The sequence below is a fragment of the Balaenoptera acutorostrata genome, chromosome X (assembly GCF_949987535.1).
Source record: "Balaenoptera acutorostrata chromosome X, mBalAcu1.1, whole genome shotgun sequence".
NCBI lineage: Eukaryota > Metazoa > Chordata > Mammalia > Artiodactyla > Balaenopteridae > Balaenoptera > Balaenoptera acutorostrata.
Genome location: NC_080085.1, coordinates 22,443,719 through 22,461,639, shown reverse-complemented (window position 1 = coordinate 22,461,639; position 17,921 = coordinate 22,443,719). Strand labels below are relative to the sequence as shown.

At 36.8% G+C, this 17,921-nt stretch overlaps 1 long non-coding RNA gene across 5 annotated transcripts in view; it reads right to left on the bottom strand.

Moving 5' to 3' along the window:
* Window positions 1–17,921, bottom strand: part of LOC130706545 (uncharacterized) — a 217,974-nt gene that overhangs the window by 25,903 nt on the left and 174,150 nt on the right. For 2 of the 5 annotated variants that reach the window (XR_009006763.1, XR_009006762.1), the window contains one exon: window positions 14,541–17,014. The exons of the other annotated variants lie outside the window; for them this stretch is intronic. This is a non-coding gene — a long non-coding RNA (uncharacterized LOC130706545). Of the gene's footprint in view, window positions 1–14,540; window positions 17,015–17,921 lie in introns of those variants that run through there. 5 annotated transcript variants of the gene reach the window in all.

Sequence of the window (17,921 nt, the reverse complement as noted above, 5' to 3'; positions counted from 1 at the left end):
TTGATCAAGCCTTAACATTATTTATTTATTTGTTTGTATTCTTCACTTCACCAACAAAGTTGAAATATTATTCATTTATTGAGAACTAACTACAGTATTGTCCATGATCTAGTTTATGTGAGTGGTACTCTATGAACTACACTTTCAAAACCTGGTTTCATGAGCAAACTTTTACATGTAATGTGGACACTCCATGTTTACATAGCTGATTATTTTCTGCCATGTAGATAAGACTAAAATCTTTGTTCCCTTTTCTATTTTTATTGCCTCCAGGCCAATTCCCACATGATCATAAAGGGATTCATTGGGTGGGTTGTGAGTTTACTAGAATAACAAAGGAAAGCCTTCTCTATATATTTCACATGAGTTGATCACCCCCTCCAATATCCTGTTATATTATTGGATTTTTAAAATAGTACAGAGTTTCTGCTCTGATAATTGCTAGTGGATAGTTCCCTGCTATTTTCAGTAGAGGTGAACTCAACAAAGTATAAAAAGAGCAGAGCTCAGACTCTAAATCTTAGACACAGTATGTGAATATTAAAAATAAGTGGGCTATATGCCATTTGTTATCTTGGAAATTTTTGAATTTTTTCTGTAGTATCTTTTCATTGAGTACATACATATAATTTAATAATCAAACACAAATAATCTTTTTTAAGTTCATTTTTACAGGAGTATATTTGCTTTAGAATGTTGTGTTAGTTTCTGCTGCTGTACAGCAAAGTGAATCAGCTATACGTATACATATACCCCCTTTTTTGGATTTCCTTCCCATTTAGGTCACCACAGAACACTGAGTAGAGTTCCCCGTGCTATACAGTAGGTTCTCATTAGTTATCTATTTTATACATAGTAGTGTATATATGTCAATCCCAATCTCCCAATTCATCCCACCCCACCCTTTCCCCCTTAGTATCCTTACCTTTGTTCTCTACATATGTGACTCTATTTTTGCTTTGCAAGTAAGTTCATCTGTACCATTTTTCTAGATTCCACATATAAGTGATATTATACAATATATGTTTTTCTCTTTCTGACTTCAGTCTTTATGACACTCTCTAGGTCCATCCACGTCTCTGCAAATGGCACAATTTCGCTCCTTTTTATGGCTGAGTAATATTCCATTGTATATATGTACCACATCTTCTTTATCCATTCCTCCATTGATGGACATTTAGGTTGTTTCCATATCCTGGCTATTGTAAATAGTGCTGCTATGAACATAGGGGTGCACGTATCTTTTTGAAGTATGGTTTTCTCCAGATATATGCCCAGGAGTGGGATTGCTGGATCATATGGTAGTTCTATTTTTAGTTCTTTAAGGAACCTCCATACTGTTATCCATACTGGCTGCACCAATTTACATTCCCACCAACAATGTAGGAGGGTTCCCTTTTCTCCACACCCTCTCCAGCATTTATTATTTGTAGATTTTTTGATGATAGCCATTCTGACCAGTGGGAGGTGATACCTCAGTGTAGTTTTGATTTGCATTTCTCCAAAAATTAGTGATGTTGAGCATCTTTTCATGAAACAAAAGTAATCTTAATGGATTGTACACTAAAGCTGTATCAGGATTAGATATATCCATGACAAAGAAACAGCAGAGTCAAATTTATAATATAGCATAGATCTGAGGGTATGCCAAAAGCCAAAGATGGTGTATGTGATTTTCCCTGTCTATAAAATAAACAGTAACAATGGAAGAAGTTCTGACTACTAGTCAGGAATAAATGTGGGTCCATTTCTGATTCTGCCAAATATAGAAAGAGGGATTGAACTAGATCTTTATGTTTTATTTTTTATTGAAGTATAGTTGATTCATAATCTTAGTTTTAAGTGTGCAATATAGTGATTCGGTATTTTTATAGATTATTTAAAGTTATGACAAAATAATGGCTGTATTTCATTGTTTATACATGATAGTTTGTGTCTCTTAATTCCATACCCCTATTTTGCCCCTCCCCCCTCCCCTCACCCCACTGGTAACCACTAGTTTGTTATCTATATCTGATTCAGTTTCTGTTATATACGTTGATTTGTTTTATGTTTTAGAGTCCACATATAAGTTATAACATACAGTATTTGTCTTTCTCTGTCTGACTTATTTCACTAAGCATAATACTCTCTAGGTCCATTCATGTAGTGGCAGTTTTCAGAATTTCATTCTTTTTTTATGGCTGAGTAATTTCCTTTGTGTATATATGTGTGTGTGAGTGTGCATACTTACATACATATACATACCACACCATCTTTATCCATTCTTCTGTCGGTGGTGACTTAGGCTGCTTACATATTCTGGCTATTGTAAATAATGCTGCTATGAATATTGGGGTGCATGTATCTTTTTGAATTCGTGTTTTTGTTTTCTTCAGCTATATAGCCAGAGGTGAAATTGCTGGATCACATGATAGTTTTTTTAGTTTTTTGAGAAAACTCCATACTGTTTTCCATAGTGGCTGCACCAATTTACAGTTCCACAAATAGTGTACTAGGGTTGCTTTTTCTCCACATCCTCAGCAATATTTGTTATTTATGTTCTTTTTGATGATAGCCATTCTGACAGATGTGAGGTGATATCTCATTGTGGTTTTGATTTGCATTTCTCTGATGATTAGTGATGTTGAGAAATTTTTCATGTGCCTGATGAACATCTGTATATCTTCTTTGGGAAAATGTCTATTCATGTCTTCTGCCCAGTTTTTAATCAGGTTGTTTTTTTGATATTGGGTTGTATGAGCTGTTTATATATTTTAGATGTTAACCTCTTATCAGTCATATCATTTGAAAATATTTTCTCCTATTCAGTAGGCTATCTTTTCATTTTGTTGGTGGTTTCCTTTGATGTGTAAAAGCTTTTAAGTTTAATTACATCCCATTTATTTATATTTGCTTTTATTTCTTTTGCCTTAGGAGACAGATCCAAAAAAAAATATTGCTATGATTTATGTCACAGAGTGTCATGTTCTCTTCTAGGAGTTTCATGGTTTCAGGTCTTACATTTAAGTCTTTGATCCATTTTGAGTTTATTTTGTATATAGTGTGAGTAAATGTTTTCTAATCTCATTCTTTTACATGTAGATGTCCAGTTTTCCCAGCACCACTTATTGAAAAGAATGTCTTTTCTCCATTGTATATTCTTGCCTTCTTTGTTGTACATTAATTGACCCTAAGTGCATGGGTTTATTTCTGGGCTCTCTATTCTGTTCCACGATCTATTTGTCTGTTTTTGTGCCAGTACCATGCTGTTATGATTACTGTGGCTTTGTAGTATATAGTCTGAAGTCAGGGAGCTTGATACCTCCAGCTTTGTTCTTTTTTCTGGGCATTGGTTTGGCAATTTGGCATCTTTTGTGGTTCCATATAAATTTTAAGATTATTTTTTCTAGAACTGTGAAAAATGTCATGGGTATTTTGATAGAGATTATATTAACCATGTAGAGTGCTTTTTAACAGTATTAATTCTTCCAATCCAAGAGCATGAGATAGCTTTCCACTTCTTTGTATCATTTTCAAATTTCTTAATCAATGTTTTATAGTTTTCAGAGTATCGGTCTTTCACCTTCTTGGTTAAGTTTATTCCTAGGTATTTTATTCTTTTTGATGTGGTTTTAAACAGTATTGATTTTTTGGCTTTCTCTTTCTGTTAGCTCATTGTTGAATTTTGTCAAAAGCTTTTCCTGTGTGTATCAAGATGATCATGTGATTTTTATACTTCCTTTTGTTAATGTAGTGCTTCACATTGATTGATTTGCGATACTGGATAATTCCACTTGATCATGGTGTATGATCCTTTATATATAGAATTCAATTTACTAATATTTTGTTGAGGATTTTTGCATCTGTATTCATTAGAAATACAGGCCTGCAATTTTTTTGTAGTGTCTTTGTCTGGTTTTGATATCAAGGTAATGATGGCCTCATAATATGAATTTGGGAGTGTTCCATCCTCTTTAATTTTTTAGAATAGTTTGAGAAGGACATGTATTAGCTATTATTTTGTCTGTTCTTTCCTAATTCCGTCTTGGCAGGTTGTATGTTTCTAGAAATTTGTCTGTTTCTTCCAGGTTGTTGGCATATAACTGGTCATAGTATTCTCTTAGGATTTTTCGATTCTCTGTGGTATTGGTTGTTATTTCTCCTCTTTCATTTCTTATTTTGTTTATTTGGGTCCTCTCTCCTTTCTTCTTGATGAGCCTGCCTAAAGGCTTATCCATTTTGTTTATCTTTTCATAAAACCAGGTCTTGGTTGCACTGATCTTTTTTGTGTTGTTGTTGGGTTTTTTTGCTATTTTATTTATTGCCTCTCTGATCTTTATTTCCTTCTTTCTGCTGACTTTGGTCTTTATTTGTTCTTTTCCTAATTCCTTTACATGGTAGTTTAGCTTCCTTATTTGAGATTTTTCTTGTTTCTTATGGAGGCCTATATTGCTATAAACTCCCTCTTAGAACTGCTTTTTTGCTGCACCCCATAAATTTTGGAAAGTTGTGTTTTCATGTTCATTTGTCTCTAGGTATTTTCCAATTTCCTCTTTGATTTCTTCACTGAACCATTGGGGTTTTTTTATAAGCATGTTGTTTAGTCTCCATGTGTTTGTGCTTTTCCTATTTTTCTTCCTCTAATTGATTTTAGTTTCATACTGTTGTAGTCAGAAAAGGATGCTTAATATAATTTCTATCGTCTTAAATTTGTTGGGACTGGTTTTGTGGCCTAGCATATGATCTATCCTGGAAAACGTTCCATGTGCACCTGAAAAGAATGTGTATTCTGCTGTTGTTGGATGGAATGTCCTGTAGGTATCTGTTATGTCCAACTGGTCTGTCGTGTCATTTAAGGCCACTGTTTACTTATTGATTTTCTGCCTGTATGATCTGTCCATTGATGTAAGTGGGGTATTGAAGTCCCCCACTATTACTGTGTTACTGTTGATTTGTCCTGTTATGGCTGTTGGCATTTGCCTTCTATATTGAGGTGCTCCTATGGTGGATGTATATATATTTACAATTGTTATATCTTCTTATTGGGTTGATCCTGTGATCATTATGTACTGTCTTTCTTTGCCTCTTGTAACAGTCTTTAAAGTCTGTTTTGTCTGATACAAGTATTGCTACCCCAGCTTTCTTATTGTTTCCATATGCTTGAAATATCTTTTTCCATCCCCTCACTTTCAGTCTGTGTGTGTCTTTAGCACTGAAGTGAGTCTCTTGTAACCAGCATATAGGTGGGTCTTGTTTTTTAAGCCAATCAGCCAACCTGTGTCTTTTGATTGGAGCATTTAGTCCCTTGACATTTAAAGTAATTATTGATAGGTATGTACTTATTGCTGTTTTATTACTTATTTTCTGGTTGTTTTTGTAGTTCTTCCCTGTTTTTTTCTTCTTTAAGTTTCCTCCCTAGTGATTTAATGATTTTCTTTAGTGATGTGTTTGTGTTCCTTTCTATCTTGTTTCTGTGTATCTATTGTAGGTTTCTGATTTGTGGTTACCATGGAATTCATCATATATGTTGGCCTATAACTATATCTATTTGTTTTAAACAGGTAGTCCTTTAAGTTCAAATACATTCTAAAAGATCTATGTTTTTACTTCCTTCCTCCACATTTTGTGGGGTTTTTTTGAATTTTTGAATTTTATTTTATTTTTTTATACAGCAGGTTCTTATTAGTTATCCATTTTATACATACTAGTGTATGTATATGTTTTTTTAATCACTTTTTTTTAAAAAAATATTTATTTATTTATTTTTGGCTGTGTTGGGTCTTCGTTTCTGTGCGAGGGCTTTCTCTAGTTGCAGCAAACGGGTGCCACTCTTCATCGTGGTGCACGGGCCTCTCACTATTGTGGCCTCTCTTGCTGCGGAGCACAGGCTCCAGACGCGCAGGCTCAGTAGTTGTGGCTCACGGGCCTAGTTGCTCCGCGGCATGTGGGATCTTCCCAGACCAGGGCTCGAACCCGTGTCCCCTGCATTGGCAGGCGGATTCTCAACCACTGCGCCACCAGGGAAGCCCCTATGTATGTTTTTGATGTCATATTTTACATCTTTGTTTATCTCTTTACTGATTATGTTAGTTATACTTGATTTTACAATTTTTTTCTCTTTTAATCTTCATGGTAGCTTATTTAAGTGGTGGATCCTCAGCCTTTATTACATATTTGCCTTTAACAGTAGGATTTTTCCTTTCCTAGAGATATTTACTTCTTGTTATAGCCTTTTCTTTTCCACTTAGAGAAGACATTTTAACTTTTCTTTTAGGTCAGTTTTGTGAGAGATGTATTTGAAGTGAACACAAGTCATGTCTTTCCTAAGGGTGTGCTGGCAGCTGTCACCTTGTTAGGAGGTGGGGCAGGAGATGGAGGGGCTAGTACGTCCCCTCTGCTCAGTGGCTGTCACTGCCCTATCGGGGTGGGGTCCGGCCCCACATTGCTTGAGCAGAAGCCCTGATGTTCAGGTCCAAGCTGGCTCAGTTCCCTTTATGCATGTGGTTTCCCCCTCCCAACATTGGCAGCCTTGCCCCAGAGGCGTTTAGTGCTGGAACAAGAGGAGTGGGTGTTAATGTTTGATGAGGGTCAGGTCTTGGGTTGTGGCAGTCTAGCTAACATCAGGGATCTGGACTGCCTCTGATGGGCCACCTGTACAATTGCCAGTAGTGGCTGCCCTCTCCCTGCTCAGATGCAGCTTAGGGTTTAAGCCCACCTCAGCATCTCACAGCTGAGTTTTTTTCTCAGTTGTGGCAGCCCTTGCTCCAGTATGGAGCAGCGACATGAGGCAAGTGTTGCTAAAGCGTTTGGTCGGTTCAGGCTGGGGTCCATGCCGACATGGTTGTGGAAAACCAGTCAGCCACCTGAATGGCTTCAGTCTACCTTTTCTGCCCTGCTTTGGGAGCAACTAAGTATTCATGTTCTCCTCACAAGTGGAGACCAGACTTCCTATAGCCCTCCTGGCAGTCCCACCAGCCCTCTGTCCGGCCAAGGGGGCTTGTCTTCCCTTTGTAGGACCCCAGGGTTGGAGTGCCTAATATGTGCCTCAAACCACTCACTACCCAGGGAGGGTTTCTGCCCATGTAACTCCCTTTTTCCTCTGAGTTTCCCTCCCAGGGGACAGGTCCCAACCTGATTACTTCTCTTCCTTTCCTACCCAATTCTGTGTGTATCTTTCTTACAGCCTTGGTTGTACAGGGGTCTTTCTGCTAATCTTCACTTAGTTCTCAGTGAGAATTGTGTGACATGTAGATGTATTTTTGATGTGTTCTTGGGCAGAGGTGAGTTCTGCATCCTCCTACTCTGCTATCTTGATTCGAGTCTTTGAACTGGGTCTTTAGACTAAGAAATGAATGAGTTCCTCAAAGGAGGAGTGATACATTTTACAGGATAGAAGAGGGCATCTGCTGAAGTCAGGATTGAAATGGAGAAAAGAAAAACATGAAAAAGTCGAGAGTACTAAGATGATTGATATAAAAAATAATTGCAAAATATGTTTCAGATGATGGTAAAATATTTCATTCTTCTCTGTCTTCTCTTTCCCTCTCTCTCTTTCTTCTGTGCTTATCGAGAGACTAAGTTCAGGCCAGCCCTTATGCTAACTGCTGAAGACATAAAGATTGGATCTTTGTGGCAATGTCATAATTTAATAAGTAAAAACAGGTCTTTTATTTTGAAGTACAAATTAAGTCTTCAAGTAACAATATATGCATAATAGAAGTTTACCAGTGAAGTACTATAAAATCTACATTGATATAACATATCCTGGAGATGCCTTTTTTTAAAGCCGTGTAAAATTGTCCTTGCCCTATATAGACTCATATTCTAATAAAGGACCCAGGCATAAAATCATTTACTATATACTTTAACAATTTTTAAAGAACGATCAAGAGATCAGCAAGTAGAGAGAGAAAGAGAGAAGTAGGGAGGAAAAGCATTCCTGGTAGAGATTATTTCCTGGAACTGTTTTTGTAAGAAATAAAATTATAAATGTATTAAGAGCCATGATTCATGGAAGGCCTTGTATCTATGGTCAAAGTTATAACTTCTCCTAGAACAGTAGAAAGCTTCTATTAAAGTTTTTTTTATTTGTTTGTTTTTTGTTTTTTTTTAAGCAGGATAATGGGCCTGCATGTTGGTACATGGATGGCAAAATAAAACTGAAGCATTAACAAAGGCAAGATCTTGTTAAGAGCCGCATCTTTAAACTTTTCATTTATTTATGTATCAATTCAACACATATTATTAAGCACCCACTAGGTGCATAAGTTTATGTTAGGTTTTGAGGATGCAGCTCTGAGCAAATGAGAAACAATCCTGCCAAAATAGCCCTTAGGATCTTAGGAAAACAATCATTGAATTGATACATCCATCATTTATTTGGTACATCAGGCATTGCTGTGTGTGCTAAAAAATATACTGAACAAGACATAAAAAGTCTTTACTTATGGTGGGGGAGGCAGAGAAAAAAATGAAATTGAAATTTCAGGCATGGATAACTGTTATGAAGAAAACAGTATTGTGATAGAGATCACTGGGTTAGCTAGGAACCCAGTGATCTGGGTTCTTCTTTCATAAACCATAATTGGCTTAGATAAGAATTCAAAACGAAAATGAATCAGCCATGGAATTTTCAGGAAATAGAAACTATAGAGGTTGTACTGAGACATCAGAAGGTTAGCATGCTAGAGAAATGGAAACAAGGTCAGTGTGGCTGGAATGTGGGAAGCAGTGGGGGAGTACGAAGAAATAATTTTGGAGAGATAGACAAGGACTGAATAATATAGAGCCTTATATGACTGGGCAAAGATTTTGGAATATATTCTAATTATATTGGGAAACATAGAGAATTTGATTCTGTGGTGTAACATAATGTTATTTGTATTTGCAAGAGGATTGATTTGGGTGCTATGTAGTTAATGGAAATTACCAGAGGCAAGAGTGAAACAATCAAGAGACTATCAATCATTCTATTCCAGGTTAGAGATGATAGTATATTTGAACTGAAAAGAAGATGGAGAAAAACTGGAAAACTTGGGGATATATTTTGGAGGTGGAATGAATAAAACTTTCTAATGTGAGGGAATGAGAAGCACGAATAATTTCTAGATGTTGTCACTTGAGCAGCTGGGTGGATGGTTGTGCCTCTGGCTGAGTGATAAGGGGAGGGATTGTGCAGACAGCAGGTTGATCTTGGGGTATGCTCCAGTAATCAAGAATATGTTACAGTTAAGAGTTTTTGAAAATCAAAAAGAAAACCTTAAAAGTAGTAAACGGTAAATAGACAGTTTGATATACAAATGTTTTGTCCAGGGACAAGTCAGGGTTGTAGACATGTATTGGGGGAAATGGTATTTAAAGTCTTGGGACTGAGTTAAATAATCTAAGAAGGGAGAGTAGGTAAGAATGAGAAGGGAGGTCAAGACCAAGTCATGGAGCAACCAAACCAACATATAAAGATTCGGCAGCAGAATCAAAGAAGCTGCCTGTTAGTGGGGAGGAAAATCTCTTAGAAGCCAAAAGGAGAAAGTATTTCAGAAATGGAAGAGTTAATATTTTGGTGAAATGTTGCTTAGTGAGGACTAGGAACATGGAGATTGTTGTTGACCTTGATAACAACAGTTTCAGTGAAGTAGAAGAGACAGAAAAGCCTTGATGGAATGGATTTGGGAAAGAACAGAAGGTGAGGAGGTTGAGACAGCAACTATAGATAACTGTTTTGGTAAAATTTTCTATACCTATATATTAGGGAAGAAATAACTGATGACACAGGAGAAAGAGTGTCTTATTTCAAGAAGAAAACTGTTTAGAAAGCCAAGTGCGAATGGGTCAAGAGATCATGTGCAGGGTGTAGCATTTTTCCAAGCAAGTGCAGTGGAAGTACTGAGGAGCAAGTGAATTAGTGATGGTAAGGAATTTGTTATAATGAAGGACCCTGGAAACTATGCTGGATAAGAGGGGAAGTGCACTTACTTGAGGGATGAGTATGAGGGGTGTGATGGTGGGTACAGAAATATATAATAGAGTAGAGGTTTAGATGTAGTTAAGGAGTGATAGTGAGGGTACAGAGTGAGCTGGAAGGATTGGTGGTGGTGGTAGTCGGGGTTGTAATTACAGGATTATCACTGCGCTGAGTGTTAAGAGGGATAAATAGAGGCCATTGTAGGAGCATAAAGCCAGACAGACCTAGCCAGATTTGCAATGTCAAGAAGTCTTCCTAACAGAAATATTGAAGTTGAGGCCATTAAGATGTGAAAGAGACAAGTTACATGGAGTAAAGTGGAAAGTGTTCTATTTAAAAAGAAGGCCCTGCCCTGTTAAACTGATGGAGAACTGGAACAGTTAATTAATCAATGAATTTGTTCACACAACACACATTGAGTACCTTCTATGTTCTAGGCACTATTTTGGGGGTGGGGGGAGGTATTACAATTGATGATATAGTTCCTGCCTGTGTGGAGCTTGCATTCTAGTGGAAGGAGTTAAAAAGTGGTTCTGAAAGAGGAGTAAAACACAGGGGCAGAAAGTGGTACAGCCAAGGATGCAGAGACTGGGGTAGCAGCATCATGGTGGACCTTGGATAAGGAGTAAGGCCTTTATCTTATGGGTAAAGAAAATGCACTGAAGGGACTTGGACAATGAGGGAGTAGATTTGCATTTTTCAGTTATAAAAACTCTACATGATCATTATAAAAGAAATCAAAGCAAAGAAGGTTAAACTAAAAACAAAAAAAAAGATCCCCTCCCTTTCTGGTCTTCAACCACAAAAATACTACTGTTGGTAATTCTTTTGTTTCTTTACAAGTAGACACATAGACACACACATATATGTGCATTAGTTTCCAAACCATGCATTATACACACACACACACACACACACACATATACTTGATATATTTTGAGTATTTTGTCATATCAACACATATAGATCTACCTCAGTCTTAAAAGAATTTATTTACTTCCAGTGTTGTATCTTAATTTAACTTGCCATCTACTATTAGACATCTAGGTTGCTCCTTTTATTAAAACCAGGTGTTAAATAGATCTGCAAAATTGTAAATCAAATTGTAAAACACTCTTCTCACTAATTTTGTTTCAGAAAAGTTATTTTTCATAAAATGCGTTATTTATGTTAACATGAATGGGCTGGAAGATAACTACCTATGGGTCTGTCATGTTTCTGCACTTTCTTGTGAGTGGAGGCACTCACTCCCTTTGTTCTGGACTACTTTTTCAAGGATGTTTATGTAGTAAACAGCCTGGGAGACAGAGATAATGTCTTCCTCAATTGCAAAGAGCAGTTATGCTTACTGCCCATTATAAAAAAAACCGGGCTCCTAAACTCAAGGTTCCTCTCCTGTAACATGACTCACACTGCATGTGCTCATGTCATCTGGCACTCTTCATGTTGCCCTGTGGGAAGTGGTGCTCAGAATTAGTAAAAGAAAATTACAGTACTCTGACCACTATTAATGTGAGTTATTTCCTTTCTCATTTCTCTTTTGCCAGCATCCACGAAACTGTGGCAGGCTAACTTGTAAAAGCTCAGATGCATCACAGCTCTAAACAGTTTATTAAACCATATCTCAGTTTCAGTTTTAATACTGTACATATTGATAGATATAACACACATATAGGCTTTGTATTAATTCTCTCAACAAGTGTTAAGGCCTGATACACTTAATTTTTTAAAAAATTTATTTTATTTTGGAGTATAGTTGATTAACAATGTTGTGTTAGTTTCAGGTGTACAGCAAAGTGATTCAGTTATACATATACATGTATCTATTCTTTTTCAAGTTCTTTTCCCATTTAGGTTATTGAGCAGAGTTCCCTGTGTTATAAAGTAGGTCCTTGTTGATTATCTATTTTAAATAAAGCAGTGTGTACATGTCAATCCCAAACTCCCAATTTGTCCCTCCCCCTTAACATTCCTTGCCAATAACCATAAGTTCATTACATAAGTCTGTGAGTCTGTTTCTGTTTTGTAAATAAGTTCATTTGTATCATTTTTTAAAGATTCTACATATAAGCTATCTCATATGGTATTTGTCTTTTCTCTGTCTGACTTACTTCACTCAGTATGATAATCTCCAGATCCATCCGAGTTGCTGCAAATGGCATTATTTCATTCTTTTTTATGGCTGAGTAATATTCCATTGTATATGTGTACCACATCTTCTTTATCCATTCTTCTGTTGATGGCCATTTAGGTTGCTTCCATGTCCTGGCTATTGTAAACAGCACTGCAATGAACATTGGGGTGCTTGTATCCTTTCAAACCATGTTTTTCTCTGTATATATGCCCAGGAGTGGGATTGCTGGATCATATGGTAGCTCTATTTTTACTGTTTTAAGGAACCTCCATACTGTTCTCCATAGTGGCTGTACCAATTTACATTCCCACCAACAATGTAGGAGGGGTCTCTTTTCTGCACACCCTCTCCAGCATCTATGCTTTGTAGAATTTTTGATGATGGCCATTCTGACTTGTGTGAAGTGATATCTCATTGTACTTTTGATTTGCATTTCTCTAATAATTAGCGATGTTGAGCATCTTTTCATGTGCCTCTTGGCCATCTGTATGTCTTCTTTGGAGAAATGTCTATCTAGCTCTTCTGCCCATTTTTTGATTGGGTTGTTTGTTCTTTTGGTATTGAGCTGCATGAGCTGTTGGTATATTTGGAGCTTAATCCCTTGTCAGTTGTATCGTTTGCAAATATTTTCTCCCATTCTGTGGGTTGTCTTTTCGTTTTGTCTGTGGTTTCCTTTGCTGTGCAAAAGCTTTTGAGTTTAATTAGGTCCCATTTGTTTATTTTTGTTTTTATTTCCATTACTCTAGGAGACAGATTGAGAAAGATATTGCTGTGGTTTATGTCAAAGAGTGTTCTGCCTATGCTTTCCTCTAAGAGTTTTACAGTGTCCGGGCTTTTACATTTAGATCTTTAATCCATTTTGAGTTTATTTTTGTGTATGGTGGTAAAGAATGTTCTAATTTCATTTTTTTACAAGTAGCTGTCCAGTTTTCCCAGAACCACTTATTGAAGAGACTGTCTTTTCTCCATGTATATTCTTGCCTTCTTTGTCATAGATTAGGTGACCATAGGTGCATGGGTTTATCTCTGGGCTTTCTATCCTGTTGCATTGATCTATATTTCTGTTTTTATGCCAGTACCATGCTGCTTTCATGGCTGTAGCTTTGTAGTATAGTCTGAGGTCAGTTAGGGAGCCGATTCTTCCAGCTCCATTTTTCTTTCTCAAGATTGCTTTTGCTATTTGGGATCTTTTGTGTCTCCATACAAATTTTAAGATTTTTGTTCTAGTTCTGTGAAAGATGCCATTGGAATAAAGGCTTTTTAATATCATCAACCTTTTGTTAGAGTGCATGGGTTTCCTGATATCAAAAAATATATCAACCACTGCTACATAATACTTAATTATATTATTAATTTATTTACCCATTTTACTGATGGACATTGGATTGTTTCTTATTTTGGCAATTTTGAATAAACCTGCTATAAATATCCTAGTATGTTTATCTGTGCACCTTTATTTTGAGAAGATATGTGGGGTTTATGCTATTATAAATGGTAATATTTTTTAACATTTCATGTTCCAATTTTGCTGGTACATAGAAATATAATTGATTTTTATATGTTGACCTTACGTATTATGATCTTGCTGATACCCTTCTAGTCTCTGTTGATTATTTTAAGTTTTCTAAATAGATGATGATATCATAGGAGAATTAGTTTTATTTCTTCCTTTAAAAATCTATATACTTTTATTCATTTTTATTGCATGTTTGCACTGTTGGGAACTCACATTCAATGATGAATAGAAGTGATTATAGAATACATCTTTTTTATTTTTATCAATATTTTTTATTGAAGTATAGCTGATTTACAATGTGTTAATTTCTGCTGTACAGCAAAGTGACTCAGTTATACACATATATACATTCTTCTTTTTCATATTCTTTTCCATTATGGTTTATCACAGGATATTAAATATAGTTCCCTAGGCTATACAGTATGACCTTGTTTATCCATTCTATATATAAAATACTTTACATCTGCTAACCCCAACCTCCCACTCCATCCCTCCACCAACCCCTCCCCCTAGGCAACCACTAGTCTGTTCTCTATGTCCTATGTCTGTGATTCTGTGTCTGTTTCGCAGATAGGTTCATTTGTGTCATATTTTAGATTCCACATATAAGTGATCTCATATGGTATTTGTCTTTTCTCTGTCTGACTGAATTAGTGTGATAATCTCTAGGCCCATCCATGTTGCTGCAAATGGCATTATTTCATTCTTTTTCATGGCTGAGTAGTATTTCACTGTATATGTGTACCACATCTTTTTTTTAAACATCTTTATTGAAGTATAATTGCTTTACAATGGTGTGTTAGTTTCTGCTTTATAACAAAGTGAATCAGTTATACATATACACATGTTCCCATATCTCTTCCCTCTTGCATCTCCCTCCCTCCCACCCTCCCTATCCCACCCCTCTAGGCGGTCACAAAGCACCGAGCTGATCTCCCTGTGCTATGTGGCTGCTTCCCACTAGCTATTTTACATTTGGTAGTGTATATATGTCCATGACACTCTCTCACCCTGTCACATCTCACCCCTCCCCCTCCCCATAGCCTCAAGTCCATTCTCTAGTAGGTCTGTGTCTTTATTCCTGTCCTGCCACTAGGTTCTTCATGGCCTTTTTTTTTCTTCCTTAGATTCCATATATATGTGTTAGCATACTGTATTTGTTTTTCTCTTTCTGACTTACTTCACTCTGTATGACAGACTCTAACTCCATCCACCTCATTACAAATACCTCCATTTCATTTCTTTTTATGGCTGAGTAATATTCCATTGTATATATGTGCCACATCTTCTTTATCCATTCATCCGATGATGGACACTTAGGTTGCTTCCGTGTCCTGGCTATTGTAAATAGAGCTGCAGTGAACATTTTGGTACATGACTCTTTTTGAACTATGGTTTTCTCAGGGTATATGCCCAGTAGTGGGATTGCTCGGTCGTATGGTAGTATTTTAGAGGTATTTTAGAGATAGAGATTGCATTAACTATGTAGAGTGCTTTTTAACAATACTAATTCTTCTAATCCAAGAGCATGAGACAGCTTTCCTTTTTTTTTTTATCATTTTCAAATTCCTTCATCATTGTTTAATAGTTCTCGGAGTATAGGTCTTCCACCTCCTTGGTTAAAGTTTATTCCTAGGTATTTTATTCTTTTTGATGCAATTTTAAACCAGATTGGGTTTTTGGTTTTGTATTTTTTTGCTTTTTCTTTCTGATAGTTCATTTTTAGTCTTAGAAAAGCAACAGATGTCTGTATAAATCTTGTATCCTGAAACTTACTGAATTCATTTATTCTAATAATTTTTGATGGAGAATTTAGGGTTATATGTATATAGTATAATGTCATTTGCAAATAGTAACAGTTTTACTTCTTTCCTTCCACTTTGGATGCTTTTATTTCTTTTCCTTGTCTGACTGCTGTGGCTAGGACTTCCAACACTATGTTAAATAGAAGTAGCGTAGCGAGAGTGGGCATCCTGTCTTTTTCCTGATTTTAGAGGAAAAGCTTTTAGCTTTTCATTGTTGAATAGGATGTTACCTGTGGATTTATCATAAATGGGCTTTTTATTACGTTTATATGTTCCATCAGTGCCAACTTTGATGAGAGTTTTTATCATGAATGGATCTTGAATTTTGTCAAATGCTTTTTCTGTGTGTATCAACATGACCTTGTGATATTTTTGTTAATGTAGTGTTTCACATTGATTGATGTGCAATATTGAATGGTCCTTGCATCCCTGAAATAAATCCCACTTGATCATGGTGTATGATCCTTTATATATATTATTGAATTCAATTTACTAATATTTTGTTGAGGATTTTTGCATCTATATTCATCAGAAATGCAGGCCTGCAATTGTCTTTTTTTGTAGTGTCTTTGTCTGGTTTTGACGTCAAGGTAATGGTGGCCTCATAATATGAATTTGGGAGTGTTCCATTCTCTTTAATTTTCTAGAATAGTTTGTGAAGGACACGTATTAGCTATTCTTTGTATGTTTGGTAGAATTCCCCTGTGAAGCCATCCCATCCTGAACTTTCGTTTGCTGGCAGTATTTTTTTTTTTTTTAATTACAAATTCAGTTTCACTACTAGTGATCTGTCGTTCAGATTGTCTGTTCTTTCCTAATTCAGTCTTGGCAGGTTGTACGTTTCTAGAAATTTGTCCGTTTCTTCCAGGTTGTTGGCATATATAACTGGTCATAGTATTCTCTTAGGATTTTTCGATTCTCTGTGGTATTGGTTGTTATTTCTCCTCTTTCAGCAGTAATGGCTGCCCCCACTCTCCTCAGATGGTGTTTCAGGTCTGAGTCACTGCTGTATTTCATAACTGAGTTCTTTCCTCATTCATGGCAGTGCTCACTCCAGCATGGAGCTGTGACATGAAGTACATGGGGCCAGAGTGTTCGCTTGGCTTATGCTTTGGTGTGCGCTGGTGCAGTTGTGGGTAACAAGTGAGCTGCCCCCATGGTTTCAATCTGCCCTCTCTATCTTGCTTCAGGAGAAGCATGCACACATGTGCTTGTTCCTGAGCAGAGTCCAGACTTCCCAGAGCCCTCCTGTTAGTCCCACTGGCCCTCCAAGCAGCCAAGGTGGCTCGTCTTCCCTGTGTTGTATCCCAGGGCAGGGGTGCCCAGTATGTGACTTGAACCACTCACTTCCCAGGGAGGGTGTCCACCTGTGTAATCTCCCCTTTCCTCTGAGTGAGTCCACTCTCTGGGGCACAGGTCCCAACCTGATTGCTTCTCTTCTCTTTCTGATTCCATGTGGATCTTTCTTTCAGCCTTGGTTGTATAGGAATCTTTCTGCCAGTTTTCAGTTAGTTTGTAGTGAGAACTATTCCACATGTAGATGTATTTTTGATTTGTTCATGGGGGGAGGTGAGTTCCATGTCCTGTTGCTCCACCATCTTCATCTCCTCTCCATCCTGTGTGTTTATGATGAATGAGAACAAAGCCACTCCAAGTTATTTGACAGTTGAAGCTAAGCAATTATTGGGGTTTTCTGAGGATGATGGCTAATGAAACTATAACTGGGACAAATACCTGTCTCAATCATCTCTCCCCACCTCTAAAATTCTTTATCAATTGTTGTCTGTGTTACCAATTTGGTACTTACTTTAGAAAAACATTATGCATTTTCTATCATCTAAATGTCTCCTTCATAAGATGGAAACTACTTGAGGGCAAGGACTTTGTGTCAGTTATTTTGTAACCCTCCCACACTCATCACACAACCAGAGATCCCACAAGCTGGTCCTTTGTTTACTCTCAGTGAAATCCATACTTGGTGACACAGAGCTAATAATATCTCCCTTTTATTTATACATCACAAGCTGGAAATTTTTATTTTCTGTTATCTAGCATCAGGTACATTAGTAACAATCCAGAAATACTTTGTATTTTGTGAATTTTAAAAAACGTCAATAATTTGATGCTAACACCCCACATCTAGAAGCAGAAAACAATCCTGAATTGTCTGGATTGGTACCCATAGAAAACTTTGCTAAATTTCCTCCAGAAACCAAAAAATCTTTAGGTCACGTGAAGTCACTTAAAAAGTGGTAACCCACTGGTTGTTGAAAGGGGCTTCCAGATGATGATGCATGGCTCACTTACTTGTGGTAAAATGTGGAGACAAGCCTTCAGTTCCATTCTTGACCACAGGCATGGAAGTAAACAATTTAAATGTGTCAGAAAAATGATCTGCTGTATTTTAAGGTACAGTTTCATGCACTGTCTGTCTTACCTTCTACCTGGCTACTTATAGGGGTTAAAAAAAAAAGGCCAGGAAATATGTACCCTTGGAACCAAACTCAAAATGCAAACTCAGCT